The sequence below is a fragment of the Bufo gargarizans genome, chromosome 3 (genome assembly GCF_014858855.1).
Source record: "Bufo gargarizans isolate SCDJY-AF-19 chromosome 3, ASM1485885v1, whole genome shotgun sequence".
In the NCBI taxonomy this organism is placed as follows: Eukaryota; Metazoa; Chordata; class Amphibia; order Anura; family Bufonidae; genus Bufo; species Bufo gargarizans.
Window position 1 is genome coordinate 402806873 of NC_058082.1, and position 14613 is coordinate 402821485.

Sequence of the window (14613 nt, forward strand, 5' to 3'; positions counted from 1 at the left end):
CAGTTTGGACATGCCTGTTCTAGGTGGACCAAGTGACCAACCAGCTGCAGCACTGATGTGCATTCTGACAGAAGCATTGCGCTGCTGTCAGATTACACAAACGTAGGTGTATGCAGCGCTGCAAGACGAGATTTCTCCTCTGCAGTAAAAAAGATACGTTTGCCGAGGCTTATGAGCTGAGGGGCGGTGTTCATACGCTTTGGCAAACACAGTCGCAGTAGTTGGCACCTGTGTTTCGTCATCATCAGAGACGTGCTGCGATGGTCTTCCCATGTCCTCATCCTGAAACATAAGTGGTTGGGCATCAGTGCATCAGTGCACTCAATCTCTTCCACTTCTGAGGCAGGGCCAGGCATAAGAGACTGCTGCACGTTGGGCCTCAGACTGCTTGGCTGATTTGCAAGGGGGTGAGGTGAAGGACTGATGGACATGGGTTGTAGGTGCCAACTCTGATCTTTCAGCTGGGGACTGGGTGGGAGACAATGTGAAGGAACTGGAGGCACTGTCAGCCACCCAATCTACTATCGCCTGTATTTGTTCTGGCCGCACCATTCGTAGAGCCGCATTCGGCCCTACCAGATAACGCTGAAGGTTGTGTCGCCTACTCGCACCTGAAGAAGGTGTATCACTTGGACTTGTAGCTGGAACAAATCGACCACGACCTCTCCCTGCTACAGGAGCTCCACGACCGGGGCCACGTCACTTATTTGACCCTCTCCTCATACTTTACGTTCACCAACCAAACTAACAGATGGTTTATGTCAGGAGACAATGTAACCGCCAATAGTCAACAATTAAGTTCACTTATAGTAAGACAGTGCCAGTGTCACAAAGAGGAAAAAAATTCTTGAGGTCACGCAATAGTGTGACAGGCAAATTTTATACAATTACTTCATGGTCACAAAAATGTTTATTTTGTCAACCAACAATGTAACAGCAGTATTGACTGGTTGTATTGGACTGTCAGAAATGCAGCGCAGGCCGCAAATGTAGTATCTTGCACAAAATGGATGTTTTTTTAAAACCAGAATATAACAGCAGTATCTAACGCTTGTGTTGGACTGTCACAAATGCAGCAAAGGCCGCAAATGTAGTATCTTGCTCAAAATGGGTGTTTTTTTTTTAAAACCAGAATATAACAGCAGTATTTAATCAGATGTGCAGTTCAGGCTGCAAAGGTACTTTATGGAAAAAACATTTTTTTTTTTCACACACAATTAAACTGATGGATTTAACTGATTTTCTTTCACTATCACAAATGCAGTGTACTTTTTAGCAAAAAATAATAATAATTTGTCCCCACAGAATCTAACAGATGGATTTACTTGGATTGTACTTTACAGAAAAAATGTGAATATGTCACCTCCTGGGTCCCTGAACTCCCAGACGGATTCCCTATATTATTTTCCTTCCCCTAGCACATATGCAGTGCAGGTACACTTAAAAAATGAGTATATGTTGCCCACTGAACTGAAATAACAGGATTAAATTATTGTCTCAGGCACAGATGCAGTGCTGGTGCACTGAACTTGCACAAAATGCCGCTGACGCCCCACCTAACAGACGGATAAAACGTATTTTTCTGTGTCACTGGGCTTAGGGCAGGGTAAAAAAATGTTGCACTGCACCCACAAAACAAAATCGCTGTAGATCGCAGAGTTTACAACAAGCTGTGATATCAGATAGATTCTTTCCTATTCTCTCCCTCACAGCAGCAGCATCCTCTCCCTACACTAAGCACAGATGAGTGACGTGCAGCGCTACGTGACTCCAGCTTATATAGAGGCTGGGTCACATGCTGCACTGGCCAATCATAGCCATGCCATTAGTAGCCATAGCTGTGATGGCTTCTAAGGGCACACGAGTTAAACGCTTGATGATTGGCTGCTCTGCAGCCTTTCAAAAAGTGCCATTAAATCACCTAACACCGAACTAGAACCCAAAGTTTTACTGAAAAGCTCGGGTCGGGGGTCCAAAATTCCTAAAGTTACGAACCCGAACTTTACAGTTCTCAACCCTAGTTACAATTAAAAAGTAAATTCCTCTCACAAAAATCGAGCCCCCATACAAGATCAGCAGAAATTTAAAAAAATGGCTTTCAGAAAATGGCAACAAAAAAAAGTATTTTTTTAAAAGGATTTTGTGTAAAACAAAAAAAATAAAAATACATATTTGGTATCGTCGCAATGCCCTACTATATATTTACTACAAGATCCACAGAAAGAAAGAGGAGAACTTCGAAGCTGCATGGCCAACCATCATATGTTTCCAGCCACACATATGTTTCATAAATTAATGTGCAGCGGACCAAGCAAAGAGGAAATTACAAGTTTTCCATAGATATTCAGTGAGAAGGAAACGGGTACACTGACACCACTTATGCAGTGGGTCAGGATAGGGGTGGTTAATAGTCTATACTTTGTTTGTGACACCAATTGCAGCGTGTGTAGGGTATTATCACAGGGTCCTCCCAATGTGTTATAACGCACATCCCAGGTTAGGAATGCCAGAGTGGTGTAATGGCCTATAATGTCTCTATAGGTGGTAATAATTGTATTAACTGTGTCTCCTACCTGGGTACGGCTGGACTCCTGGCTCACTTGCAATATATTTGAGTGTAGTGATAGTAGGAGTAATAGAGGAATTTAGCAGCAGAAATGATGCCCATACCTTTAGATGAAGTTCAAACTTTTCTTTACTGAAGATAACTTTAATCCAAACAGAATACAGCTTTGGTCTTTGGTCCCAGCAGGTTTTGGCACTGGTTGGCAGGAATCAATCATCCATCTGGAGCTTGCAGGATAAGACGTCTGCTTAGAAGCTCTGTAACTGTGGTAGGAATGTATCTTCTGTGCTTCTCTATATCATCTGCTTGGTGGGGACAGACTAGCTGAGGGGATAGGGCTTCTCCTAGGTCTCTGGACTTGACTCTCAGATAGGCTCTAAGGGAATACTTTCGTCCTGGAACTCTGGAGGTTGTCAGCTTTCTTGTCATCCAGCTGAGGCTGCAGGCCTCAGACTGGGAATATGATCAATGTCTCAGCTGAGACAAGATCCTGGATTTCTTCCCTATGCAGGGGGACTACTGAAGGCTATCACACAGCCTTCCCCAACAGGGGTGGCTGGCACACTGACCTAACTTCCTTCTCCCAGATGTGGGAACAGTCCACACCTTCACAGAGGGGGAGCTAAACTGGAATAATCTATTCCAGCCTAGATATACTAAACTGTAACTAGTTCCTTACCAATGCATTGCTGCCACCTGCTGGTCAACCTGGAAGACTACGACAATAATTGTATTCAATACAACTGTTTAGATGCACAGTTGTGAAGAGATGAGCAAAATCATATCAGATGACAAATGTAAAGGCTCTTAGAAGATAGTAGCGGGGTAGAGGTATGTAGTAGTACAACTCTGGGGTGTTGCAGATATAGCATTTAAATACCCAATATTCTGTGCCCAACTGGTGCCATTTTAGACAACTCACACCACACTACTTGAATTGATAGGCGGGTTCTATTGTTGTGGAAATGCCATAAATGTGGGCGTAAGCTGCTGCATGGGCAAATGGCAGGGCTCACTTGACACTTGCGCAGAGTTTGATGGATCCTCAGCAAGTCCGTCCCCAGACAGCAGAAGATAAAAAGTTCAGAAGCCAAATTCCTTCCACAGTTTAGAGCTACAAAGAAGACATCCTTTCCTGCAAAGCTGCAGGTACATGAGAGAGCAGAAGATACATTCCTGCCAACCTTTGTCAATACCTGGTGGGACCTAAGACTGAAGCTGTACCTTGCTTGGATGAAAGCTACAACCAGTAAAGACAAGTTTGAACTTTACCCAAGGTCTGGATCTCAATTTCTGCTGCAAATTCCTCTATTACTCCTACTAGCACCACACTCATTTTATTGCAAGTGAGCCAGGATCCAGGAGTCCAGGCATACCCAGGTAGGAGACACCGTTGACACCACTACCACTAAAATACAGAGACGTTACACCACTCTGGCATTCCTAACCTGGTGCGTGAGTTATAACACCTTAGAGGGCCCTGTGACTCTACCCTGCGCACGCTGCAATTGGCGTCACAAACAAAACTATAAACTATTATCTACACCTGACCCAGCCATTGCATAATTTGGCGTCAGAGTGCATACCCCGGTCCAGCTCATTGCACCTCTAATTTGATTAACAGGGCCAGGCAGTGAAAATATTATGACTGGCCCTGTTAATGAGAGTGCAGATGGGACGACACTTGAAGAGAACAGAGCCTCTAGGAGTAACAGCAACACCCACGTTGCACCTTGTTAAGGGAAATATTAATTATTGATATTTATGCAAATCTCAATAATTAATATTCATAAATAGGCGTGAGTCGTCTAGTGATGACTTCCTATTTATGCCTCAATTATATCTAACTATGTTAACTAGCTAACTACATCTGTTACCTATACACTCCCCTGAACTACACTACGTGCGACTTACTATTATACTACGGCGGCGACTACTAAAAGCACTAAAGGGACAGTTCCACTATATCCCAACCAAAAGGTTGGATGGACATCCAGTAAAAGGACTCTTACTCCCATTATTCAGAGGATATAATATTTTAGAGCATTGATTTTAGACATTTTAGGAGTTAAGTTATCTAACCAATTCGGATTTTTATGGTACATTGTTTAGGTGACATGTATGTTATATAATCATTCGTGTAGGTTTTATATCTGCTATTAATAAACTGTGAGGTTGCATATTCAGTGAGCGTGCCCAGTATCTTTTTACTATTATAAATCTCTATGTGTGCACCTACCACCTGGACTGGCCCATGCAAAAGGGCAAATATATATGCATATACAGTTGCAAGAAAAAGTATGTGAACCCTTTGGAATGATATGGATTTCTGCACAAATTGGTCATAAAATGTAATCTGATCTTCATCTAAGTAATAAAAATAGACAATCAGTTTAACCACTTCAACCCCGCTAGCTGAAACCCCCTTAACCCCTTAAGGACACAGCCTTATTTCACCTTAAGGACCAGGCCATTTTTTGCAAATCTGACCACTGTCACTTTAAGTGCTGATAACTTTAAAACGCTTTGACTTATCCAGGCCATTCTGAGATTGTTTTTTCGTCACATATTGTACTTCATGACACTGGCAAAATGAAGTCAAAAAAATTATTTTTTTGCACAAAATAATACCTAATTTACCAAAAAATTGCAAAAATTAGCAAATTTCAAAGTTTCAGTTTCTCTACTTCTGTAATGCACAGTAATACCCCCAAAGATTGTGATGACTTTACATTCCCCATATGTCTACTTCATGTTTGGATCATTTTGGGAATGATATTTTATTTTTTGGGGATGTTACAAGGCTTAGAAGTTTAGAAGCAAATCTTGAAATTTTTCAGACATTTTCAAAAAACCAATTTTTAGGGACAACTACAGGTCTGAAGTCACTTTGCGAGGCTTACATAATAGAAACCACCCAAAAATGACCCCATTCTATAAACTACACCCCTCAAGGTATTTAAAACCGATTTTACAAATTTGAGAATTTATTTTTTTAGCTAAATTTTCAATTTTAACCCATTTTTTTCCACTAACAAAGCAAGGGTAAACAGCCAAACAAGACTGTATCTTTATTGCCCTGACTCTGCCGTTTACAGAAACACCCCATATGTGGCCGTAAACTACTGTACGGCCACACAGTAGGGCGTAGAGGGAAAGGTGCGCCATATGGTTTTTGGAAGGCAGATTTTGCTGGACTGGTTTATTTACACCATGTCCCATATGAAGCCCCCCTGATGCACCCCTGGAGTAGAAACTCCCTAAAAGTGGAAACTAGACTGGTCAAGGAGTATTTCAAGGTGTGTATTGCGCACTTTGACCCATCAGGCGTTTCACAGAATTAGGAAACACTTGGCTCTGAAAATGAAAAAAAAAAAATTTCAAGAAAAAGTTGCTTTACACCCACATTTTTTACTTTCACAAGGGGTAACAGGACAAAATGCACCCCAATTTTTTTTACCAATTTTCCACTGAATATGGCAGCACCCAATATGTGCTCAAAAACTGATGTATGGGCGTAAGGCAGGGTTCAGAAGGGAAGGAGTGCCATATTCTTTTTGGAGGACAGATGTTGCTGGAATGTTTCATTTAGGCTCCATTCACACGTCCGCAAGTGTTTTGCGGATCCGCAAAACATGGACATCGGCGATGTGCGTTCCGCAATTTGCGGACCGGACATCAGCGATGTGCGTTCCGCAATTTGCGGACCACACATCGCCGCCGCTATATAGAAAATGCCTTTCTATGTTCTATTTTTTTCGGGAACGCGATTGCGGACCCAGAAATGCGGATCCGCAATTGCGGACCCGGGCGGGACATCGTCTGTCCCCATTGAAATTAATGGGTGCGCATTTCCGTTCCGCAAGATGCAGAACAGAATTGCGGACGTGTGAATAGAGCAGGCTCCATTCACACATCCGCAATTCTGTTCCGCATTTTGGAGCAGGCTCCATTTACACGGCCGCAATTCTGTTCTGCATTTTGCTGAACGGAATTGCGGACCCATTAATTTCAATGGGGAGAGACTATGTCCCACCGGGTCCGCAATTATGGATCCGCACTTCTGGGTCCACAATTGCGTTCCTGAAATAAATAGAACATGTCCTTTTCTATATAGTGCCGGCGATGTGCGGTCCGCAAATTGTGGAACGCACAACGCCGATGTCCGTGTTTTGCGGATCTGTGGATCCGCAAAACACTTGCGGACGTGTGAATGGAGCCTTAAATAGATCCTGAGGTACTCCTACAGTGGAAACCCTCAATAAGTGACCACATTTTGGAAACTACTCATCTAGAGGTATAGTGGGTTTTTAGTTTCCTTATAATTTTTACAGTAAATTTAGTTGGAATAATTTTGAGAAGGTGGACTAAGATGTTTTCTAAAATACAAATTCTCATTGGGCAATAGGAAAGGATAACAAGGGTTTCATGAAAGTAAAAGTATAAAATTATACATCAAAAGTAGTATGGTAAATTTTGAAGCATCTTTTCATACAAAGGCCAGGTTTTGATGGACATGTTTCACATTGATAGCTGGTTTCCTTTCTTATACCATTTTTGTAACACACACGGCAACGTTTTAGCGGCTTGCTCTTTTTAGCAGTGGGAGAAATTTCACTGGGGAAGTGCTGTCCTGGCACTATCCTTGTTGCCGCACATGTAGAAGTGGTACTGGGGCCTGCCTCCTCCCAGTCCCAATATATGAGGGCCTTTATTACATTTTCTTGAAATTCAAGAAAAGTTCCCTCTTGGCCAGCATTTCTGTAAAGCACAAATGCATTATATAATGCAACCTGTGTAAGGTGCACCACAAGTTTTTTATACCATATCCTGGATTTTTGCATGGCACTGTAGGGTTTGAGTACCTGGTCTGACAGGTCTACCCCACCCATACATTTATTATATTCTTGAATGCACACTGGTTTAGGGGTTTCAGTGCCAGTACCTCTAACAGGCACAAGGGTGCTGATGTCACAATGTATTGTGGTTAACATAAGTACATCTCTTTTGTCTTTATATTTAACACACAATATATTTTCGTTACAAAGTGCTCTACTCTCTCCCACCCTAAGCATTTGCCCCAGCAGCGTTTTTGGGAGGCCTTTTTGGTTCTTTCTTATTGTGCCACATGCCACCGTACTGCTGTTAGCAAGGCACTTAAAAAGTGATATATTGGAATAAAAGTTGTCAAGGTACAGGTGGTATCCTTGATCCAGCAATGGGTGAACCAAATCCCATACAATTTTTCCGCTTATTCCAAGGGTAGGGGGACATTCTGGGGGTTCTATTTTAGAATCCTTCCCCTCATATATTTTAAAGCGATGTGTGTAGCCAGTTTCACTTTCACACAATTTATACAGCTTGATGCCATATCTTGCCCTCTTGTTTGGCAAGTACTGTCGAAAATGCAGCCTTCCTTTGAAGTTCACTAGGGATTCGTCAACAACAATATGTTTATCAGGGGTATATAGTTCTGCAAACATAGAATTGAAATGGGTGATTTTGGGCCTTAATTTTTACAATCTATCAAAATTGGGATCATCTTGGGGTGGGCATCTGGTATTATCATTGTAGTGTATAAATTTCATTATGGCTTAAAATCTCATTCTAGACATGGCTGCACGATACATTGGATTATGGTAAAGTATGTCTGTACTCCAGTATGCTCTTATAGATGTTTTTTTTTTACCAGGCCCATACTTAATACAATGCCCCAAAATGTACGCATCTCCCCAGCGTCGGTAGGGGTCCATTTCGGGGCATGAAATGTTGTAGGATTCATGGCAATAAATTGGTTTGCGTACAAATTGGTTTGCACAACCATCAATGAAATTAAATTATCAGTAGAGTTGAGCGAACACCTGGATGTTCGGGTTCGAGAAGTTCGGCCGAACATCCCGGAAATGTTCGGGTTCGGGATCCGAACCCGATCCGAACTTCGTCCCGAACCCGAACCCCATTGAAGTCAATGGGGACCCGAACTTTTCGGCACTAAAAAGGCTGTAAAACAGCCCAGGAAAGAGCTAGAGGGCTGCAAAAGGCAGCAACATGTAGGTAAATCCCCTGCAAACAAATGTGGATAGGGAAATGAATTAAAATAAAAATTAAATAAATAAAAATTAACCAAAATCAATTGGAGAGAGGTTCCATAGCAGAGAATCTGGCTTCCCGTCACCCACCACTGGAACAGTCCATTCTCAGATATTTAGGCCCCGGCACCCAGGCAGAGGAGAGAGGTCCCGTAACAGAGAATCTGTCTTCATGTCAGCAGAGAATTAGTCTGCATGTCATAGCAGAGAATGAGGCTTCACGTCAGCCACCACTGCAACAGTCCATTGGCATATATTTAGGCCCAGCACACACACAGGCAGAGGAGAGAGGTCCCGTAACAGAGAATCTGGCTTCATGTCAGCAGAGAATCAGTCTGCATGTCATAGCAGAGAATCAGGCTTCACGTCAGCCACCACTGCAACAGTCCATTGTCATAAATTTAGGCCCAGCACCCAGGCAGAGGAGAGAGGTCCCGTAACAGAGAATCTGGCTTCATGTCAGCAGAGAATCAGTCTTCATATCATAGCAGAGAATCAGGCTTCACGTCACCCACCACTGTAAGAGTCAATTTTCATAAATTTAGGCCCAGAACCCAGGCAGAGGAGAAAGGTCCCGTAACAGACAATCTGGCTTCATGTCAGCAGAGAATCAGTCTTCATATCATAGCAGAGAATCAGGCTTCACGTCACCCACCACTGTAAGAGTCAATTTTCATAAATTTAGGCCCAGAACCCAGGCAGAGGAGAAAGGTCCCGTAACAGACAATCTGGCTTCATGTCAGCAGAGAATCAGTCTTCATATCATAGCAGAGAATCAGGCTTCACGTCACCCACCACTGTAAGAGTCAATTTTCATAAATTTAGGCCCAGAACCCAGGCAGAGGAGAAAGGTCCCGTAACAGACAATCTGGCTTCATGTCAGCAGAGAATCAGTCTTCATATCATAGCAGAGAATCAGGCTTCACGTCACCCACCACTGTAAGAGTCAATTTTCATAAATTTAGGCCCAGAACCCAGGCAGAGGAGAAAGGTCCCGTAACAGACAATCTGGCTTCATGTCAGCAGAGAATCAGTCTTCATATCATAGCAGAGAATCAGGCTTCACGTCACCCACCACTGTAAGAGTCAATTTTCATAAATTTAGGCCCAGAACCCAGGCAGAGGAGAAAGGTCCCGTAACAGACAATCTGGCTTCATGTCAGCAGAGAATCAGTCTTCATATCATAGCAGAGAATCAGGCTTCACGTCACCCACCACTGTAAGAGTCAATTTTCATAAATTTAGGCCCAGAACCCAGGCAGAGGAGAAAGGTCCCGTAACAGACAATCTGGCTTCATGTCAGCAGAGAATCAGTCTTCATATCATAGCAGAGAATCAGGCTTCACGTCACCCACCACTGTAAGAGTCAATTTTCATAAATTTAGGCCCAGAACCCAGGTAGAGGAGAAAGGTCCCGTAACAGACAATCTGGCTTCATGACAGCAGAGAATCAGTCTGCATGTCATAGCAGAGAATCAGGCTTCACGTCAGCCACCACTGCAACAGTCCATTGTCATAAATTTAGGCCCAGCACCCAGGCAGAGGAGAGAGGTCCCGTAACAGAGGATCTGGCTTCATGTCAGCAGAGAATCAGTCTGCATGTCATAGCAGAGAATGAGGCTTCACGTCAGCCACCACTGCAACAGTCCATTGGCATATATTTAGGCCCAGCACACACACAGGCAGAGGAGAGAGGTCCCGTAACAGACAATCTGGCTTCATGTCAGCAGAGAATTAGTCTGCATGTCATAGCAGAGAATGAGGCTTCACGTCACCCACCACTGCAACAGTCCATTGGCATATATTCAGGCCCAGCACCCAGGCAGAGGAGAGAGGTCCCGTAACAGAGGATCTGGCTTCATGTCAGCAGAGAATCAGTCTGCATGTCATAGCAGAGAATGAGGCTTCACGTCAGCCACCACTGCAACAGTCCATTGTCATAAATTTAGGCCCAGCACCCAGGCAGAGGAGAGAGGTCCCGTAAAAGAGGATCTGGCTTCATGTCAGCAGAGAATCAGTCTGCATGTCATAGCAGAGAATCAGGCTTCACGTCAGCCACCACTGCAACAGTCCATTGTCATAAATTTAGGCCCAGCACCCAGGCAGAGGAGAGAGGTCCCGTAAAAGAGGATCTGGCTTCATGTCAGCAGAGAATCAGTCTGCATGTCATAGCAGAGAATCAGGCTTCACGTCAGCCACCACTGCAACAGTCCATTGTCATAAATTTAGGCCCAGCACCCAGGCAGAGGAGAGAGGTCCCGTAACAGAGGATCTGGCTTCATGTCAGCAGAGAATCAGTCTGCATGTCATAGCAGAGAATCAGGCTTCACGTCAGCCACCACTGCAACAGTCCATTGTCATAAATTTAGGCCCAGCACCCAGGCAGAGGAGAGAGGTCCCGTAACAGACAATCTGGCTTCATGTCAGCAGAGAATTAGTCTGCATGTCATAGCAGAGAATCAGGCTTCATGTCAGCCACCACTGCAACAGTCCATTGGCATATATTTAGGCCTAGCACACAGGCAGAGGAGAGGTTCATTCAACTTTGGGTAGCATCGCAATATAATGGTAAAATGAAAATAAAAATAGGATTGAATGAGGAAGTGCCCTGGAGTCCAATAATATATGGTTATGGGGAGGTAGTTAATGTCTAATCTGGACAAGGGACGGACAGGTCCTGTGGGATCCATGCCTGGTTCATTTTTATGAACGTCAGCTTGTCCACATTGGCTGTAGACAGGCGGCTGCGTTTGTCTGTAATGACGCCCCCTGCCGTGCTGAATACACGTTCAGACAAAACGCTGGCTGCCGGGCAGGCCAGCACCTCCAAGGCATAAAAGGCTAGCTCTGGCCACGTGGACAATTTAGAGACCCAGAAGTTGAATGGGGCCGAACCATCAGTCAGTACGTGGAGGGGTGTGCACACGTACTGTTCCACCATGTTAGTGAAATGTTGCCTCCTGCTAACACGTTGCGTATCAGGTGGTGGTGCAGTTAGCTGTGGCGTGTTGACAAAAGTTTTCCACATCTCTGCCATGCTAACCCTGCCCTCAGAGGAGCTGGCCGTGACACAGCTGCCTTGGCGACCTCTTGCTCCTCCTCTGCCTTGGCCTTGGGCTTCCACTTGTTCCCCTGTGACATTTGGGAATGCTCTCAGTAGCGCGTCTACCAACGTGCGCTTGTACTCGCGCATCTTCCTATCACGCTCCAGTGCAGGAAGTAAGGTGGGCACATTGTCTTTGTAGCGTGGATCCAGCAGGGTGGCAACCCAGTAGTCCGCACAGGTTAAAATGTGGGCAACTCTGCTGTCGTTGCGCAGGCACTGCAGCATGTAGTCGCTCATGTGTGCCAGGCTGCCCAGGGGTAAGGACAAGCTGTCCTCTGTGGGAGGCGTATCGTCATCGTCCTGCCTTTCCCCCCAGCCACGCACCAGTGATGGACCCGAGCTGCGTTGGGTGCCACCCCGCTGTGACCATGCTTCATCCTCATCCTCCTCCACCTCCTCCTCATCCTCGTCCTCCTCGTCCTCCAGTAGTGGGCCCTGGCTGGCCACATTTGTACCTGGCCTCTGCTGTTGCAAAAAACCTCCCTCTGAGTCACTTCGAAGAGACTGGCCTGAAAGTGCTAAAAATGACCCCTCTTCCTCATCCTCCTCCTCCTCCTCCTGGGCCACCTCCTGTTCCATCATCGCCCTAAGTGTTTTCTCAAGGAGACATAGAAGTGGTATTGTAACGCTGATAACGGTGTCATCGCCACTGGCCATGTTGGTGGAGTACTCGAAACAGCGCAACAGGGCACACAGGTCTCGCATGGAGGCCCAGTCATTGGTGGTGAAGTGGTGCTGTTCTGTAGTGCGACTGACCCGTGCGTGCTGCAGCTGAAACTCCACTATGGCCTGCTGCTGCTCGCACAGTCTGTCCAGCATGTGCAAGGTGGAGTTCCACCTGGTGGGCACGTCGCATATGAGGCGGTGAGCGGGAAGGCCGAAGTTACGCTGTAGCGCAGACAGGCGAGCAGCGGCAGGATGTGAACGCCGGAAGCGCGAACAGACGGCCCGCACTTTATGCAGCAGCTCTGACATGTCGGGGTAGTTGTGAATGAACTTCTGCACCACCAAATTCAGCACATGCGCCAAGCAAGGGATGTGCGTCAAATTGGCTAGTCCCAGAGCTGCAACGAGATTTCGCCCATTATCACACACCACCAGGCCGGGCTTGAGGCTCACCGGCAGCAACCACTCGTCGGTCTGTTGTTCAATACCCCGCCACAACTCCTGTGCGGTGTGGGGCCTGTCCCCCAAACATATGAGTTTCAGAATGGCCTGCTGACGTTTACCCCGGGCTGTGCTGAAGTTGGTGGTGAAGGTGTGTGGCTGACTGGATGAGCAGGTGGAAGAAGAGGAGGAGGAAGCCGAGAAGGAGGAGGTGGCAACAGGAGGCAAAGAATGTTGCCCTGCGATCCTTGGCGGCGGCAGGACGTGCGCCAAACAGCTCTCCGCCTGGGGCCCAGCTGCCACTACATTTACCCAGTGTGCAGTTAGGGAGATATAGCGTCCCTGGCCGTGCTTACTGGTCCACGTATCTGTGGTTAGGTGGACCTTGCTACAGATGGCGTTGCGCAGTGCACACTTGATTTTATCGGATACTTGGTTGTGCAGGGAAGGCACGGCTCTCTTGGAGAAGTAGTGCCGGCTGGGAACAACATACTGTGGGACAGCAAGCGACATGAGCTGTTTGAAGCTGTCTGTGTCCACCAGCCTAAATGACAGCATTTCATAGGCCAGTAGTTTAGAAATGCTGGCATTCAGGGCCAGGGATCGAGGGTGGCTAGGTGGGAATTTACGCTTTCTATCAAATGTTTGTGAGATGGAGAGCTGAACGCTGGCGTGTGACATGGTTGAGACGCTTGGTGACGGAGGTGGTGGTGGTGGTGTTGGTGGTACATCCCCTGTTTGCTGGGCGGCAGGTGCCAACGTTCCTCCAGAGGCGGAGGAAGAGGCCGAGGCGGCAGCAGCAGAATAGGCCGAGGCGGCAGCAGCAGAAGAGGTAGCAGGGGGAGCCTGAGTGACTTCCTTGGTTTTAAGGTGTTTACTCCACTGCAGTTCATGCTTTGCATGCAGGTGCCTGGTCATGCAGGTTGTGCTCAGGTTCAGAACGTTAATGCCTCGCTTCAGGCTCTGATGGCACAGCGTGCAAACCACTCGGGTCTTGTCGTCAGCACATTGTTTGAAGAAGTGCCATGCCAGGGAACTCCTTGAAGCTGCCTTTGGGGTGCTCGGTCCCAGATGGCGGCGGTCAGTAGCAGGCGGAGTCTCTTGGCGGCGGGTGTTCTGCTTTTGCCCACTGCTCCCTCTTTTGCTACGCTGTTGGCTCGGTCTCACCACTGCCTCTTCCTCCGAACTGTGAAAGTCAGTGGCACGACCTTCATTCCATGTGGGGTCTAGGACCTCATCGTCCCCTGCATCGTCTTCCACCCAGTCTTGATCCCTGACCTCCTGTTCAGTCTGCACACTGCAGAAAGACGCAGCAGTTGGCACCTGTGTTTCGTCATCATCAGAGACATACTGAGGTGGTATTCCCATGTCCTCATCATCAGGAAACATAAGTGGTTGTGCGTCAGTGCATTCTATGTCTTTCACCGCTGGGGAAGGGCTAGGTGGATGCCCTTGGGAAACCCTGCCAGCGGAGTCTTCAAACAGCATAAGAGACTGCTGCATAACTTGAGGCTGAGACAGTTTCCCTGGTATGCATGGGGGTGATGTGACAGACTGATGGGGTTGGTTTTCAGGCGCCATCTGTGCGCTTTCTGCAGAAGACTGGGTGGGAGATAATGTGAACGTGCTGGATCCACTGTCGGCCACCCAATTGACTAATGCCTGTACCTGCTCAGGCCTTACCATCCTTAGAACGGCATTGGGCCCCACCATATATCGCTGTAAATTCTGGCGGCTACTGGGAC